This window comes from Canis lupus, chromosome 21, assembly GCF_048164855.1.
Source record: "Canis lupus baileyi chromosome 21, mCanLup2.hap1, whole genome shotgun sequence".
NCBI lineage: Eukaryota > Metazoa > Chordata > Mammalia > Carnivora > Canidae > Canis > Canis lupus.
This window is the reverse complement of record NC_132858.1, coordinates 51,529,005-51,547,367: the sequence shown is the minus strand read 5'-3', so window position 1 is coordinate 51,547,367 and position 18,363 is coordinate 51,529,005. Positions and strand designations below refer to the sequence as shown.

Genomic DNA, 18,363 nt, shown 5'->3' with positions numbered 1-18,363 from the left:
TTCCCGATGCTATGCATCAATCAAAATAAAAGACAAATATACACAATAAAACACAAATATAGCTATTGATTAAGTCATATGAAGAAATTTGAAGGGTACTGTGGACTTGATATACCCTATCAGGATATGCTAATACTATCAGGATATATCTAATACTCTTTGATAACTAAATACAACATTATTTTTTTTCTAAATATAACCTTAAATTGTACATTCTATCCCTCTGATGAGATCATAGGTAATTATTAAATCAACTCTCACAACAATAGCTCCACCTGTCAGGATCATTTCTAAAGTATTATTCCTCTTCTATAATTCAGGGATTATATTCATGTAACTCTAGCTTTCTTAGCAGAATAGGGTTAATCACTTGTTTAGAACATTCTTCCTCTTAAAAAAGTTTGATCGATTTATGTATGTGATCATGTTATTTTACTGGTCTTTCCTCCAAATGACTGATTTCACTGAGGACGATCACATCTTTATTATTGTCAGAGAGAACAGAGAACTTGATTATAATTTCAGCTTTCTCAACTTAATTTGGGTGCTGGAGATCAACCAGCAACTTTGTGCTAAGGTGGCCTATTTTGGTTTTGAAACATGAGCTTTAAAACTTATAAAATGTGATAAAAATTTTTTTAAAAAAATGTTATAAAATGTGGGACACCTGGGTAGCACAGTGGTTGGGCGCCTGCCTTCGGCTCAGGTCATGATCCTGAGATCCAGGATCAAGTTCTGCATCGGGCTCCCTGCGAGGAGCCTGCTTCTCCCTCTGCCTATCTCTCTGCCTCTCTCTGTCTGTGTCTCATGAATAAATAAATAAATCTTAAAAAAGAGAGAGAGAGAGAGAGAAGTTATAAAACGTGGTATTCTGAGTTGGCTTGCAAATAAATTTCTGTTCGTGAAAAATGTGATTGTACTATATGGTTGCATTTTGAATATATGCCAAAACATTTTGAATTATGTAATTAGCACATCAACTACATAATAATAAATTTTGGAGTCCTGCTTGATTCTTTCATTGCATTAATTTTTATTAAGTTTTTAAGTAATTCAAATACCAGTTACAAGTTTAATGGATGTGATTAAACCATTTTCTGATGTCCATGGAGATTTTGTGCTAATTGTCTTCATTTACCATAAACTCACTTCTTTTGGAAGCTCCATTAGCAAGTTGTCTGCAGTTTTGATTCCTCCTCAAATCTCCTGCTTCCTGCGGAAGGGAGAGTTGGATACTTGTCAATCCCAGTGACATCATATGAGAAACTGCTCTTCTATGCATATGGTTACATTTTCCTCTTTTATTAGAGAACAAATAAGCTTTACTGATATTTGAAGATGGATTTTTAAGCATATTTTTGGAATGTAAACTTCTCATTGTTTATAAGGAGACAACCAGATTTAATGAGGATATTTTCAGTGGAGTGATAATTGAACACTTCTCTCGTATATTCATTGTGTCCTTGTGTGCATTGTTGATTTAGACTAATCAGGCTTGCTTTTCACAAGAAGCCTCTCCCTTGCACTGTCTTACCATTTTCTTCTCTACATTTTGCCTTGTGCTTAAAACAATGCGTTGACACCATGACTGTGAAGGTAGTTCATAAACGCGGTCTGACACAGCCTTTGGTGTCATCAGCTATTGCTGACCTCACTGGTTCATTTGTTAACACACTCCTTCCACAAATATTTACTGGGCACCAGACCAGACAGATGAAATTGTTATTATTTATTCCTTTTAAATTCTGTGACAACTTCCTCTTATTTTTCTTTATTATAGCCACTCTTTCTCAGATTCCCTAGCTGGCATCCTCCTCTTCCTGTGCCACCCATTAAATGTTGGTGTTCCTTTAGACACTTCCTTTAATCTGTATATTCTGTGGAAGATTTCATTCATTCAATAATATTTAGTCATTCATTTCAATTGTCATTTATTCACAAATGATCTCCCCATTCATAACACTGGGACAAATTGTTCTCCAGATCCAGATGATACAAATTTCAAACTTTCTACCTACTAACTTCAGAGTTCTGCAATCTTTCTAAGAATGTTTTAAGTATTTACCAAATCAATTTCTTAACTGCTCCTTGTTTTTTGTCTTTATTAATCATTCTGCCAAATTCCAGTTGCTCAAATTGAAAACTTAGCAACATTTGCTGCCACATTTTCCATCATCATCCCAACTGAATCTATGCCCCTCCCCTCCATCCCTCCCCCAGGGTTCTCTGCATGCCCATGGCTTCCCCAGAAGTGTCAGCCACAAGCCACAACTCAGGCCCCCAATTCCTCAGTTCCTCAGGTGCTGTCCTCTGCATAGCTTCCCCTAGGCCAGCTCAGAATTCCTTGAAAGATATGTAGAAACTTTTATCCATATAATATAATCCCTTCATGACTTTTCCTATTTGGAACATTCTCCCAAAATTCAGTTGCCTCCATTCCCCTGAACTTGGATTTCTGTGTCCTCTATTCCTTGTCTGGGCTCTATGCGCTGGCCCTCTGGGAAAACGATGGAGAAGCTAGAGGGCTCACCGAGGGTGATCATGGTCTTACTCTGGTTGCTTCTTAATGCCTAAAATAAGTGTTTTATTATTTTTCCAGTTTCTAAAATTATAACAGAAGGAAAAGTCTGATTTCAGCTACTCCATTAGGACTGAAGTGGCAACTACTTCCAACTTTTCCTAAATAATATGACTTTATCAAAATAAAATGAATCTACTACTATTACTTAGATTAATGAATTGTAAATATTATCAATTCATTTTTTATAGAAAATGATTCTATTTATTTATGTTTTAATTCAATTCTCCTATTGTCAGTTTTAGCTTTCCAGTGGTTACTTTATTATTTATTATTTCGTGTACTATTATTATATTTCTTATTTTGTACATTGATTTCTCGTGGACGTAATAGTCTTATGTTTTAAAGTTTACCTTGTAATCTTCATACATATAGGTCGTTATTTCCAAATACACACTAAATACCAAAACCTCCTCTTAAACTGATCATGCACATCCCTATGCCCTTTTCACTTTCTTGAGAACATTACTTCTGGAGAGACTGTTGGCACAGCTGCCATCAAGGACTTCACCATGATTTCCCTCCCTCCCTCCTCTGCTCTGCCCTGTGCTATATCTCTTGTCTCTCAAGTCTGTCTTCATGTTTATCTACACCATTGTTTAAAAACTTATTGAAGAGGATTCATGGGAGCCCTAACCTGCCTCACTCTTGATTGATAATTTGGAAATAATTTTCCATTAGAATTTTAAAAGAACTGATTCATTGGCTTCCAGCTCCCAGTACTGCTATCATACAATTTGGTGTCACTCTGATTTCTATTTCATCGTAAGTGATCTATTTTATCACTTTGATAGAATTTTCTCTGAAAATTCCTGGTGTGTGTACGCGCATGTGTAAGCGAATATGTCTTTGATATGCATCCTTTTGCATTCCACTAGACATCTTCTATCAGGTAACTCATTTCCTTCAGTTTTAGGAAACTGCCTTTTTTTTTCTTTTTCTTTATATTCAAGGGTATGAACTTCCAAGTTTATCTTCTAACACTGATCTTTTTACCTCTTTACTCTTTAGCTCTATTCCTACAAGGATATTTCATAGGTATATCCCAATCTTACTAATTATTTTAAGAGATAAATTTTTAAAAAGTCTCCCTAAATTATATTGTATTGTTTAAAGATTTTATTTATTCATTTATTTATTTATTTATTTGAGGGAAAGAGAGAGGGGGAGAGAGAGAGCACAGACAGACAGAGACAGAGGAACAAAGAGGCTCTGTAATCAATGAATCTCATGACCCTGAGATCATGACCTGAACTGAAATCAAGTCAGACACTTAACTGACTGAGCCACCCAAGCATCCCCAAAATTTTTATTAATTTTTAATTATTTTGAATTCTATTTCTCTACCTTCTTCTCTTTCTTTTAAAGAAGTGTATCTCTCTCTCTGGTATTAGCATATTTCTTTAAATGCCTATGGATCGTTATCTTTTCATTAGCAATTAAAGGGTAAGGTATTTGCCAAGCTCTATTTGGAATTCTGTTTTCATAGGGTTCACAAACAATAGTATGATGGGCTAGATCTAGTCATATGTGGATCCTGTGGGTACTTATTTTGACCTATTCAATTTACTCAGAAAAGAACTCTATCTAGTCTTCTACCTGGGATCATAATGATATGGGAGAGCTTGATTTGTGTCATGGAGTCGAAGAATGAATCTCATGCACAATGGAGAATGAGTAAAGTGAGGTTTATTAAGTAAAGATACAGAGAAAGCTCTCAGGAGTGAGAAGGGTCCTGATATGGTTGTCACTGCGGGCTTGTAAGGTTGGTCTTCTATTGGAAGAAAACCAGGGATCCTAAGTCCTTTTAACATTATCTACCAATATCACCACTGTGTAAGGACCAGTGATAATATCTTTAATGCCTTACTTCTTCTTTGGGATTTGGTTATTCTTTGTTGGTCACAGATGATTGTCATAAAAAGGACACACTACCTATCCACACCTAGGGTAGAGTGGTCTGGCTTATCTCTGGTTTCCTTACACTTCAGCATTTTTGGGATTCCATGGTCCCCTTCCTAGCCCTGCATAGCCCCATTTGTCCTTAACTCAGTAATACTGGCTGTTGGCACTCTGGAAGCTGAAAGGGATGCCGAGAGGGAAGGGATTCTACTTTCAGCCTCCAGACGTTGCAGCATTACAATCTCATTTCTATACTCAGGACTTTCTGATGTCCCTCTTTTTGGACTCTCTTCTTTAGTCTTTCCAGAAAATGCTCGTATAATTTTGATGTTAATCTGCAACAAGTGAAAATCTCAGTTTAATTGGCAGTAAGCCATAAAGTGAGCCAAAATACCTGGATATTTGGAATCAGAAATTGTGGAAAGAGGAGTTTCTACACATCTAGAGGGATGCATTCTCTCACCGGCTCACATATGTTCCTCCTCTAAAGCAAGCATAGTATCATAATCACCAGGAATCATATACTTGTACTCATATTCGATCAGGTTAGAAATCCTCACAAAAGAGGGATCTTTTCTACAGAGCTCTTAAAGCTCCCAGAAAAAAAAAGAAAAAAAAAAAGAAAGAAAGAAAGAAAGAAAGAAGAAGAAGAAGAAGAAGAAGAAGAAGAAGAAAGAAAGAAAGAAGAAAGAAAAAGAAAGAAAGAAAGAAAGAAAGAAAGAAAGAAAGAAAGAAGAAAGAAAGAAAGAAAGAAGAAAGAAAGAAAGAAAGAAAGAAAGAAAGAAAGAAAGAAAGAAAGAAAGAAAGAAGAAAGAAAGAAAAGGACTTTTTAGGGTGTCAATACTTGTCACTTTGTTTAGAAAGATGGACTTTTCTGATGGATTAAGACTCATTTCCTGACTCACCTCTGTGATAGGGAATAGGGAGACATAAGAGTCAACAAATCTACAATTGCCTCCATTTTTATGTACATACAATTTCAAACATATCCTGCTCATAAAAAGAAATTTTACTCTGTGTGTGTGTGTGTGTGTGTGTGTGTGTTCTCCCTCTGGGTGCTAGTTATTCTTAGTTCCACATATCAGTGCTTAAGTTCTAACGATTAAGCTAGCAATAAATTTGACTACATCCCCAAGCACATCCAGCATGCAGTATGAAAAGAAAACAGGAGGGCTGCCATTAAAGAGAAAACAAAACAAAATTAAACAAAATAAAAATAAAACAAAATGATAAAAAAGGAAGCTATTTGTAAATTGCAGACAGTGGAATCAACACACAGCACTCATCCACAAACATCCATAATTTACACAACCAAAGGTTTGGAAGGGTTGCCTTGGTCAGTCAACTGGGCTTCCCTAGAACTGGTCTCTAAATAAGTATCACTTGGGAAAGTTTGTGTGCAATATCAGAAAATTCTACTCAGATTGAGTGAAAAAAAAAGCCCCTCACCCTTTGCTAATTTATTCATAAAATTACAATGTAATATGGTCACAGGAATGATTTGATCTCAGCTCTGCTCAGCCTTCTTGGAAGCCAGCATTACACTCAGGCTGACCTCTCCTGATCTGAGGAGCTCTCACTCTGAGACCACACAGCCAGAGAGTAACAGGTTTTCTTCTTCTTCAGTCACCAGAGAAAATGGCATATAGTCAGTGTCCCTCTCCTCCCTCAGTGGGTTCTAAGGTGGAGGAAATGTTCAGTGGTGTCACTGGGGGATGCCCCAGGACAGTAACCCATTGGAATCCCAGCTGTGCTTTCTAGTCCCTACTGGCTTTGCTGGCAATTACTTTAACTTTTGAGAAATAATTTGTAATGTGTGACACTGCAAAGGCCAAAGTTAAAAAAAATCAAATTTTATAATTATGTATTGTGTTTTATCACGAAAAATATTTAGACATACACAAAAACAGCATTAAACTCACCCACATTTTCATCTCTGGACCCTAGAACTCAATTTATCACAATATGTATTTAATTTGCCTTCTTTCTCATTTTTTATTTTCTTTTCTCTCTTTACTTTATCTCCCCTCCCCCCTTTTTGGATGAAGCATCATAAGGTAAATAAAAGACATACATTATTTCATGTCCATACACATCAGTATGCATTTTGAGAAACAAAAACAAAATGTATACATTCTCACATTTATACTGTAAATGGGTTTCTGAGGGTTTTTTTTAAACTACACTGAGTCCTTTTTATTAAAAATTAAGATTTCAATACCGATTTCAATAAGATACTACAGTATGGTTGAATTTTAATCTACTATCATGTTTATCATTTTCTATTTGTCTCATCTGCCCTTTCACCCATTTGTCCCTCTTCCTACCTTTTGCAGATTAAATTGGTGTTTTTGTATAACTCCATTATGTCCACTATTGTGTTACTCATTATAGATATTTTAAGAAGATTTTCTAGGATTTACATTATATAGCTTATCACAGTATTCCTTCAAAAAAATATACACTTCACTTATAGTGAGAGAAACAATGTTATATTTTTATTTTGTCTATTTCATGTTTTGTTTTATTTCCAAATTTTATACATCTATACATCTCATATATTTATGTTACTACATATGTTACAATTTTTTTCTTTATACTCAATTATCTTTTCAAATGATAAAAAATATTAAACATCTCTCTTATATTTACCTTCATATTTGCAAATCATATCTGTCTGATATATTGCAAATAATATGTGGATAAGGGACTTAGCCTCTGAATATATATATATATATAACATATATATATTTAAAAAGCTCTTACAGCTAAACAATTAAAATATTAAAAGAAAATAGAAGTTAGTCAAAGGATCTGAATAGATACTTCTCCAAAGAAGATATACAAATGGTCAATAAGCACTTTAAGATGCTCAACATCATGGGCAGCCCCAGTGGCTCAGTGGTTTAGTGCCACCTTCAGCCCAGAGCCTGATCCTGGAGACCTGGGATTGAGTCCTACGTTGGGCTCCCTGCATGGAGCCTGCTTCTCCCTCTGCCTGTGTCTCTGCCTCTCTCTCACTCTGTCTCTCATGAGTAAATAAATAAAATTTATTAAAAAAAAAGATGTTCAACATCATTAGCTATTAGTGCAATGCAAGTCAAAATCAGAGGACACTATTGCATACATAGTAGGATGAATATAATATATATAATATAATAAAAAAGATAAGAAAAGTTACAGTACATGTGAAGAAGTTGGAACTCTTCTGTGTTGCTGATATATTATATTACAATATGATTTAGAAATTCCACTCCTAATTATATATCCAAGAGAAATGTAAAAATGTCCACATATAATTTGTACGTGAATGTTCATAGTAGCATTATTTGTAATATGCAAAGAAGCAAAACAACTCAAATGCCCATCAGTTGGTGGACGGATAAATAGTATGTAGTATAATCCATACAGGATGCCAGACATTGCCTTTTGTCTGAAACTTTACAACCCGTCAAGGCAGCTCCAAAGATCAAATTCCCACACAAATCACAAAACCCAACTCTTCCCATGCATGTAGTCGATTTCTGGGATCCCTGGGTGCCTGCTCAGTCTCTCATTGCTGGATGACCCAACCATCAGAAAACACAGGCCTGATGGGTCACAAGGTGAAGGGGAGATGCTGAGAATGAGACCCCTCCCTGGGCTGGCCCCGATTCCCTGAAACAAAAAGAAAAGAAAAGAAAAGAAAAGAAAAAAGAAAAGAAAAGAAAAGAGAAGAAAAGAAAAGAAAAGAAAAGAAAAGAAAAGAAAAGAAAAGAAAAGAAAAGAAAAGAAAAGAAAAGAAAAGAAAAGAAAAGAAAAGAAAAGAAAAGAAAAGAAAAGAAAAGAAACAAACAAAAAAATATTAACAAAAAGAACATTAGGCAACAAAAAGAAACACACTACAGCATAAATGACTTGAAATATTATTCTATTTATATGAGATGGCCAAAGTAAGCAAATCTATAGAAATGGAAAGCAACCTAATGATTGCAAGGTCTGGGCTGTGGCATGTATTTGGGAGAGATGGAGCTTGATTGCTAATAATTGCGACTATTTTGGAGAAGAATGGTGAAATTTCTAAAATTAGATTATGGTTATGATCACATAACTGTAAATATACTGAAATATAATTGCTATATAGTGAGTTGTACTTTAAATGAACAAGTTGTATATTATATGATTTATTTCTCAGTGGAGTTCTTTTTTTAAAAAAAAAAAGAGTTTTCCATAATGACTCTCAGTGCTCAATAGTCTTGTGGAACTGAACACAGTAGGTAACTAGATGTTTTCCTACTGCATAACATGAATTTGCAATTATTTAGCTGGAAATAGAGACATCCTCATCGTCCGGGATTCCCTTCAACACAGCCAATTTCATGTTCTGGTATTTGCATCCTAATTCACAGTTACCTCTTTTAAATATACTCTCTTTGTTGCAAAATATAGAAATCCAATTCAAGCTTGTCTAAAGAAGCTTGGAAATTTATCTGCTTATGTAAGTGAAAACAACAACAGAAGTCGACATGGCTTCCACCTGTGTTCATTGGGTTTCTGCGTGTTTAGTTTCTCCCAGGTAAGCCCTGCTCCACTGGAAACCCACTACTACTAAACTTCACAAAAACAGCAATGAAAGACTTTTCTACTCAAATTCTCTGGTAAATAAATTCCTAGTAGGGCTGCATATAGTTACTTACCCATCTCTCAATCAGAAATTTTAAAAGTGTGGAGGGTGAGGGAACATATATTTGTCAACAGGTGAGATTTAGAAATGCCATTTAATTACATTCTTCCTTCTTTCTACTAATAGTTTGGAATCAATTGAAATATAAGATATAGGGATCATAAAAATAGAGCAAAATATCAGCTTAATTAACAGTACAGTTAATTGGAGAATGGGGCTTAGATATGTGGCTTCATAAACTGTGTAGAACAAATAACTGAATTGGGAAATCACTTCCACGTGGGAGGGGATTTCTGCACTGCTCTGGAAAAGGACCTCTCAGCACTATTTTACCTCCACTAATCATCCCCGAATTTTGTCCATCTTTGGGGAGGAGAGAGGGAACAAAGAAAATTGAAAATAACTATCTTTGTACCTTTATCTTCTGAGAAGGGAAGTAAGATGAAGAGCTTTGGTAAGCTCCCCCCATAGTGTGGAGGGGAAAAAAATAAGTACATTTATGTACGATTAGGCCTAAGCCAAGGGACACATAAGCGTGTTGAACATGCATGCATCCACATAACTGTAATTATGTCTTTTGTTTTTTTCTGCACTTACACAAAAAAATGTTGGGCATCACTGTTGCCTATCCCTTTGAGTGGCTGTTCTGAAGGAAATGTTTGAATCTGGCAAAAATAACTAACATTGAGTAGAGTTTTATTGGCTACATGGATGATGCTTTGATGTATATTACTGTGTCTTAAACCCATGACAAGACTTTAATTTGACTAAATCAAATAATTATGATGAAGTGACAAAGTATCATCATAGCACAGTACAATAATGCTGATTTAAATGGAATTATAGGAACCTCAGAATTAAAACTCATCTATGCTGTAATATTTTAGAAAGGTGATTAACTTTGTAATGGGGCCCATTTAAATAGTTTAAATGCCTTTGAAATTAAAGTACATTTTCCACTTTAGAAATAACTAGTTCTTTAAATATTATTAATTATAAACTAGCCATTAATTTAAAATGAACACTAGGTTAAAGATATTATTGTATTCATTATTATTTTATCTTCTGATGTCACAATTGTGTTGAAATACTAATGATAGTTATTTTCCCCATTCTTAAAGCACATAAACTACTAAAGGATTATAAAAAAATACATAAACAGCTAAAACAAATTTTGTAGGTGTGTTTCTTTCTGAAAAATAAATACACATAATTTAGGTCCCAAATGAATATCTTAATTAAAATAAAACTTAATGGATAAAATGTCTGTGACTTCATACTTTAAAACAGTTACAAGTGGTCATACCTGTAAGTAATTAAGTTTTGACACAAAGGAATTCAATAAATCTATGCCCTCAGCCAGTTCAATAACTTATAATTTTCACTGTAAAGTTAATTCAATGTCAATTATTTAAAAAACTAGTGATTGAAAGAAAAATGTTCCCAATTTCACATCACAAATATTTTTAATATGGAATTCAATTAAACTTTCTAAATTTAGAAAACTACAAAAATATTTAAAATGTGATCTATGAAATTAAAAAAAGAAAAACCTGCTAAAATTTTCTCAAATGCCAAGTGGTGACAGCACAACAAAAAATTCTAAGTTTCCCACTTAATTTATGATATTATTGATTCATTTTTTATAATTAATATATTTTAGTTACTAAAGAAGGACATATAGACTATTTCTCAGGTATTAATCACATACATGGGCTAACTCCATGACATACAATCTCAGCATATATATAATCCATTTCTGCTCTCAGTTTTCAACATGCTGCTTTCATTTCTCCTTTTCTATCCCTCCTTCTTATGTCAACTTTATATTACTAAGTAATAACAATAACAGGACCCTTTATATTCCCCATTTTCACAGGACTTCAAGATAGTTTACATAGTTTAATCATTGGTGCAGCATTCCACACTAGAAAAAAGTTCATAGTCTTACAGAACGAAACTGTAAGCTAAAGAATTGTATGGCTCCCCCAAACAGAGAACTAGAAAGTTTTGGGTTGAGTCCTATGACCTTTATATCTGAACCCACATTCAGGGTTCTTTCCATGGCAAGTCCTGTTTTTCCTTCTTAAATGTAATGGAAACATTGTAACATCTAAACCTTAAAGCACCCACTTTCCTAGTTTAACCTAATTTCAGCAAATTAACTATACGAGAGATGAGGTAAAAATTATGGATGTTTTAAATAAACATAAATAAATAAACATTAATAAATAATAAACATTGCTGAGATTTCAGCAATGACTAGAAAACACTTGGTCTGGGGTTTGTTATAATAGATGAACCACAATGAGGAAGTGAGGGTACAGTTTCTAGAATTAGTCTTAGACATGGACAAATAGGAAGAAGACTAGTAAAAAAAAAAAAAAGATATGAGAACTGGGATAGGTGAAGAGAATTTTAGTAACACACATAGCTATTTGGTATGTCTACTAAAGCAGATGGATTAATACCCAAGATTCTCAGCTAATTTGAAAATGAGTTCACGGACATATTCTTGAAGACATTTGAAGAAACTTGGTAAAACCTAGAAGTTCTAGAAGTTTGAAGTTTGACAAATAATTATTACACTTTGAAAAGTTGGATGAAGATTCTGCTTACTGCTGCTGTGTAGCATAATATTGCCTTCCTTTCTAAGGAACACATCATTAAAGTTGAAAGATGATTCCTTAGAGGAGGAGGTGAATATAGACCCACAAAGAACAAATCATGTCAGACTAGGCATTTGTGGACAAGATTTAGAAAAGTGCAAGATCAAAGTGATGGATTAGTAGCTGATTGAAAAACTCAACCCAAAGAAATGATTAATGGATGGATGTCAATGTGTAAAGGTGGTTTCCAGTAGGGTGCCACTGGCTTTATCCTTGGCTATGTCCTTTTCAAAATTTTATCAATCATTTGAAAAAAAAATATATAAAAGGCATAAGTAGTAGCAAGGATATATAGCAACTGTGTTAAATGACTAATTAAATAATAGAGGATTTAGATGATTCCTTTACAAAAATCAATTCAGAATACACCTGGAAAATGAGCAAATACATAATCTTCAAAATATAAAAGAGCAATTATTTAAAATGAAGGGAATAACAGCCCTATTCAATTCTACAGTGACCCTCAGGATGCCTAGACATCTGCAATTAGTTTGTGAGGCACACTTTAAAAGACAAAACACAAATTAAATAGAGCACACTGAAAGAGGAACAAAGAGGGGAATATGCTGTGTGAAAATATAGTTTTAATAACCAGAGATTTTTTTTAGGCAATATTATTGGCTCACAGCAGGAGATATGTTGACTGGTCAGCGATGGCTTATAAGATGGCTTGTATTTATTGTGTGGTAATGTGTGTTGACTGAAGGAAGAATGGTACCTGGAAACTACTGGGAGATAGATTTATATTCCAGCAGCTGATGAGTAGAAAAATCAGTGAACAGATTCATTAGGCTGTAAGATCCCATATATTGCTTTTGTTCATATGGAGGCTTAATGACCATTTGGTCAGGAATGGTGAATATAGGGACCATCAGCTGCAAGACTGAATTTCTAAGTGTGTTTCAAATATCATTTCTAATAAGCAAACCCCAGTCACATATAAAAATGAAATATAAAAAGCAGATAGAAATAGCTATTGAGTTTATCAAAGGTTATATATATATTATATATATATATATTCAAAATTATTTACAAATATTTTACTATATTCAAAAATATTTTCTTCCTCTTCCAGAGAAGATTGAGAAGATAACTAAGTTTATGAGAGTTGTATTTCCAACCTCCCATCAGCATGACCCAAAGAGAGTTTGGCTATTCAGAACATAAAGTAGCATTGATTCTCCAAATTTGAAAGGACAAGAAACACACTGAGAAGTCTATCCAGTCCCCACAGAGGGCAGATTCTCAAAGACCTTCTCAGACACAGCAAAATAAGATGGTGAAAAGGAAGGAAATCTCCAAAAGTAGAGGCAATGGCTGTAGAGGAGGAGGCCTAAACAACATGCATCCTAAACGCAAGAGCTTCTCAAAATATCCCCCAGCAGGTTTAGGGGATTACTACAGACCAGGGATAGCTGGCTGCTTCCAATTGTTCTCTTTTCTGATAAGAGTTTTTATCGCAGTTCCATTGTTTCTTGTGACTCCACTGAATACGGAGTGTGGGGAGGCATTTAACTTGGTTTTAGTTCATAGGTCTCCTCATCAAGAAGACACAGCTCCAGCCCAGACGCACAGACTGCTACATGGCTGTGATGGACGATGTTATTAGGATTTGGGCTTGATGCTTTTGATGAGGGAGTGCATATGCCCTGTGAGGGGAGGAAGAAAGCAAAAGTGATGTCTAGAAGATAGACCCTGCTGTGTTGTGACGCCAAATTATTCTTTGCCCCTCACCAGGGTAGAAAGACACTTCTCCATCTTACTGACATCAGTGCTAGCCTTCTGACTTCCCCAATCAATAAAAAGAAATAGAAGGGACACATTTGTCCCTGGCAGAAGTTGACAAGCACCGTTGTCCCTCTGCTCTAGGCTGAAGCCGCTTCATCAGCTTGTGCCCATGTCAAAAGGATGTGGAACAAAGCTGCAGCTCATCTGTTAATAGATAAGCATTCCAATCTCTAAGAAAAGAGAATCTTCTTTTAAGAGGCCAGTTAGCTTCAACCAAACAGAAGCTATGAAACAGAGCAGCTAACCCCATAAGATGTATCCTGGGATGCTAGGCTATACAAGGCCCTACTCTGAGCAAACAAGACAGCTGGTTATTTACATACTTTTAAAAATAAAAGAAAAAGAAAAATGAATACAATAACCCATTTGCTGATTTATAAGAAGTAGAAACAATGTTCTTAAGATTATGCTCTGTTGTCTAAGAAATGGATTATCTCTGCTGAATTCTGTTAACATGCAAAGTAAAATAAGAATTGCTAGTTGTAAAATTCTTTCAATTAAAGACTATCTTCATCTGACATGTAAATATCTAGGTTTGACGTATGTGGCCATAATTGGGTTAAACTTGATCAATTAAATCCTAACGGTATTTTCTAACAATCTGAAGAGTGTAATTTAACCTCAAAACCAATGTCAAGAAGCAAATTCTAGTTATTAAAAATATATTCATCTCTAGAATAAGAGAATAGCTTTCCAGAGAAAAGAAACTAAAATGAGATATATTTATTTTGTGAATGCTATAACACAGAACTATCTGTTAAACAATGATTTTGGAGAACATCTTTCTCTTTTGACTTTTCAAATCCAAACATCACTGCTCAAGCCAAATATTCTCATTTTTATATGTTTTTATTTGAATGTAGTTGACTCCAATGTTACATTAGTTTCAGGTGTTCAACATAGTGATTCCACAAGTTTATATGTTAAGCTATGCTCACCGCATGTGTAGCTACCAGTTGTCACCATACACTACTGTTACAATACCACTGGCTCTATTCCTTATAGTGTGCCTTTCATTGTCATGACTTATTCACTCCGTATCTCCCACTCCCTGACACCCCTTATGCCCTTCCTGGCAACCATTAGTTTGTTCTTTCTATTTACAGATCTGATTTTGCTTTTTTTTTTTTTTTTTAATTTTTTTAGATTCTACATGTGAGTGAAATTTTGTGGTATTTGCCTCTCTGTCTAACTTATTTCACTTAGCATAATACTCTTTAAATCCATTCATGTTGTTACCCATGGCACAATAGCATCTGTTTTTATGGAAGTCAAATATCCTATTGTATAGATAGATGATAGATGATAGATCGATAAAGAGATAATTACATATTCCTTATCCATTCATCTGTCAATGGACACTGAGGTTGCTTCCATATCTAGACTATTGCAAATAACACTGCCACGGTGCACATGTTTTCAAATTAGTGTTTTTGTTTTTCTTTGGGCAAATGCCCAATAGAGAAATTATTGGATCACATGGTAGTTCTGTTTTTTAATTTTCTGAGGAACCTCCAAACTGTTTTCCACGGTGGCTGTACCAATCTATATTCCCACAAAATGGGCACGAGGGTTCTTTTATCTCCACATCCTCCCTAAGACTTGTTATTTCTTGTTTTTGATTCTAGCCCTTTCTACAGGTATAAAGTCATATCTTACTGTGGTTTTTGATTTTCAATTTTCCTGATGTTTAGTGATGTTGAGCATCTTGTCATGTGTCTATTGACCATCTGCATGTCTTCTTATCTACAGAAAAGAAGAGGAACAGATTAAAATTTCCAAATATATATTTCATTGACCTCTAAGTTCTCTGGGTATTTCTTTGCCTATTAAACCAAATGTTGAGGTGGCATATGGCACTCCACAGCAATTTTTTTTTTTAAGTTTTTCTTATGGCTATGCGTGGCCTGTGACTAAGTCATGACTAGTGGAAAGTGAAGTTCTGTGTGTAATTCCAAGAGTGTTCTTAATGCTGGAAATGTGGATATGAAACTTTAAGCTTGAACTGATAAAAAGCAGCCCAAACTCAAGGTAAGGTGGAGAAGAAAGTGGGAAGAAATGTAGGAAGCTGTTTTTTTTAGTATTCCATGGAGCAAAATCAAACTTGCCCTCAGTTGCTTCCTGCTCATATTGTAAATGACAGAAAAATTAACTACCATAGTTGTTTTGATTGTTGGCCACACCAGGCTTTAGCTAATGCTAACTTATATGGCTACTGTCTTAGCCCCTCTGGGCTTTTATAACAAAATACCATAGATCAGGTGGCTTATGAAAAAAACAGAAATTTATTTCTCACAGTTCTGGGGATTAAAAGTCCAAGATCAGCTCTGGCAGAGTTAGTGTGTGGTGGGAGCCAGCTTCCTTGTCCTGAGAAGACTGTCCTCTTGCTGTGTCCTCACAGGCAGAAGGGACCAAGGGAGCTCTAGGAGTTTCTTACAAGGGCAAGAATCCTATTAATGAGGGCTCCACCCTCATTACCATTATCATCTCCCAAAGACCCCCTATCTCCAAATCCCATCACAGTAGGGGTTAGCATTTCACATATGAATGGGGGGAGGGAGACCAAATCTTCATTCTATTGCAGCAACTTAACATAGTTTCCAATAATTTTCTTTGGAAAAATTCTAAGATTATTTTAAGCAAATCTGAAGGTTGGAAAATTATGATCTAAGTTGTAATATTTGACTGATCAAAAAGCTTGTGAAATTATTTTTATTTGTTTTTGCTGAGTTTTAATTTACAAGGATATCATTTTCAAAATAGGTATATTGTATTTCAATGGTTTTATTTTTTCAATATATTCTTCACTAAAGAAATCATTTCTAGTTTCTTCAGGATAACTTTATTTAACTAATCTTTATGTAAATTTACAGTTTGTTGTTCTAATAATATTTAAGATATTTCCTCAAACACTTCAAGTCACCCAAATGTGTGTTTGTATTTTCAATTTATTGATATTTTTTCTTTCTTGTACTAAGTTAGCATCCACACTAATAAATAGCAAAGTGATCACCTTCCTCATTGTCATTCTGCTTTCTCCAGCAAGATTCATAATTTTTCTCATATTTCTAATTTCCCTTCTCTCTTTGTATTATCAACTTCTTTGATGCTATTTGTACCAACTTTTAATTTATAACTCATGAATTTAATTAGAGCAACAGATTATCTTTGAGATCAACAAGATATTGAATTGGGCTCATTCCAGGAGTAATTTAGCCCTATTTCATTATAGGCTTCCCTACCTGAAAACAAACTACACCTGACTGGTGTGGTTTTCAAAGTTAATTGTCAAGTCATTATTAAGTATTATATTTGGCTTAGTCATTTAATAAGTATTTATTTAATTTATTATTTTTTCAGTGTATATACATCAATGGAATTTGTGAAAGTTTTCATAATTGTACTCTTCTAGAAAAATGTTAATGTTACAGTTAGAAATAAAGTGCTTTTTTAGGTGACAGCAAGTACACTTTAAAGTATTTCATGAATGGTATTCAGACTAATCTGAGCATCAGAAGAAATCAGAATTTTCTTGCAGGACTTCTAAAGTCACTCAAAATAGGATCTTTACTTTGAATAATAGCATAGGTTGTTTAAATATACATTAGAATCTACATATCTAAAGGATAGGCACTCTTCTGAATTTGGATGCTGAAAAAAGTACTAAGAATAATTCATCCCAGGTAGATTTTTAGGATAGAGTTGGAAAGGACTGGATAGATGTTAATAATAGCTAGAAAGACAAATTGTGAATAAGGAGATTGATATTTAGTTGCAAAGAAAATAGAAATGTGGCAAAATAATAAGAGTCCAGTAGAGAGCACACCTTCTGGTCATAATGCCCTGCTGTTTTCCTGTCCTAACCTTCTCCAGCTGTCTTTCCCTCTCACCCAGTGGATGATATCACAGCCTGCTCAGGTCAGATTCTGGAAATAACCATGACTGTTCTAAGGCTGAAGGTAGCTGGTCAGCACCACTCCCCACAGAGGAAAGCCACTTTTCTTGACATTTTTCTTCTTCTCCTTCTGATGCTCAACATCTTTCTGATCTAAGTGACTTTCCTCTGGCCCCGTGCCTAGCTCTCAGCTTTGCTGGAGGGCACCTGGTTGAGGGAAGTATGTGGAGTTTATGGGCTGATATACAGCTTGAGCTCCATTCCACCCCCACCCTCTGTATCCTCCCTGGGCCTATATCTGCACTGGGCAAAATGACCTTTCCTGATTCTAACTTAGACTTGTTTGTGGAGGCCCTGACCAGCCCTCGGCAACCCTGTCAGTCACCCACTATTTAGCCCTGGTCAGTGTGTTTCTCTAGGAACAGAATCTACTGTTTACCAGGGTGCCTGGGTGGCTCAGTTGGTAAGCATCAGACTCCTGATCCGGCTCCGATCATGATCTCTTGGGTCTTGAGATCTATACCCCTCGGGCTCTGGGGTCAGCATGGAGTCTGCCTAGGAGTCTCTGCCTCTCCCTCTCCCTGTGCCCCTCCTCCTGCTGGTGCACATTCTCTCTTTCTCTGCACCCCCCCCTCAAATAGACAAATAAAACCCTTAAAAAAAAAAGAATCCACTGTTTCCCATTGCCTTCATTTTGGCTATTCTGTAATTTCACACCCTCTTTGTCTCTCCCATAATCTCTGCTTTGAGTTTATGAAACAGTACACCCATCCAGTTCCTAAAATTATAACTCTTTAGATCCTTTATTCCTAAAATTAGGTTGGGTAGGCAATCCAGCTGTCTAACCATGGACAAGTTACCTAATCAG

At 35.2% G+C, this 18,363-nt stretch overlaps 1 long non-coding RNA gene across 1 annotated transcript in view; it reads right to left on the bottom strand.

Annotated features, from left to right (window-relative positions):
- Window positions 1-1,076: 1,076 nt before the first annotated feature.
- LOC140613546 (uncharacterized) overlaps window positions 1,077-18,363 on the bottom strand; it is a 28,501-nt gene continuing 11,214 nt past the window's right edge. Inside the window, exon 3 of the long non-coding RNA XR_012014535.1 lies at window positions 1,077-1,213. This is a non-coding gene — a long non-coding RNA (uncharacterized lncRNA). The remainder of the gene's footprint in view (window positions 1,214-18,363) is intronic.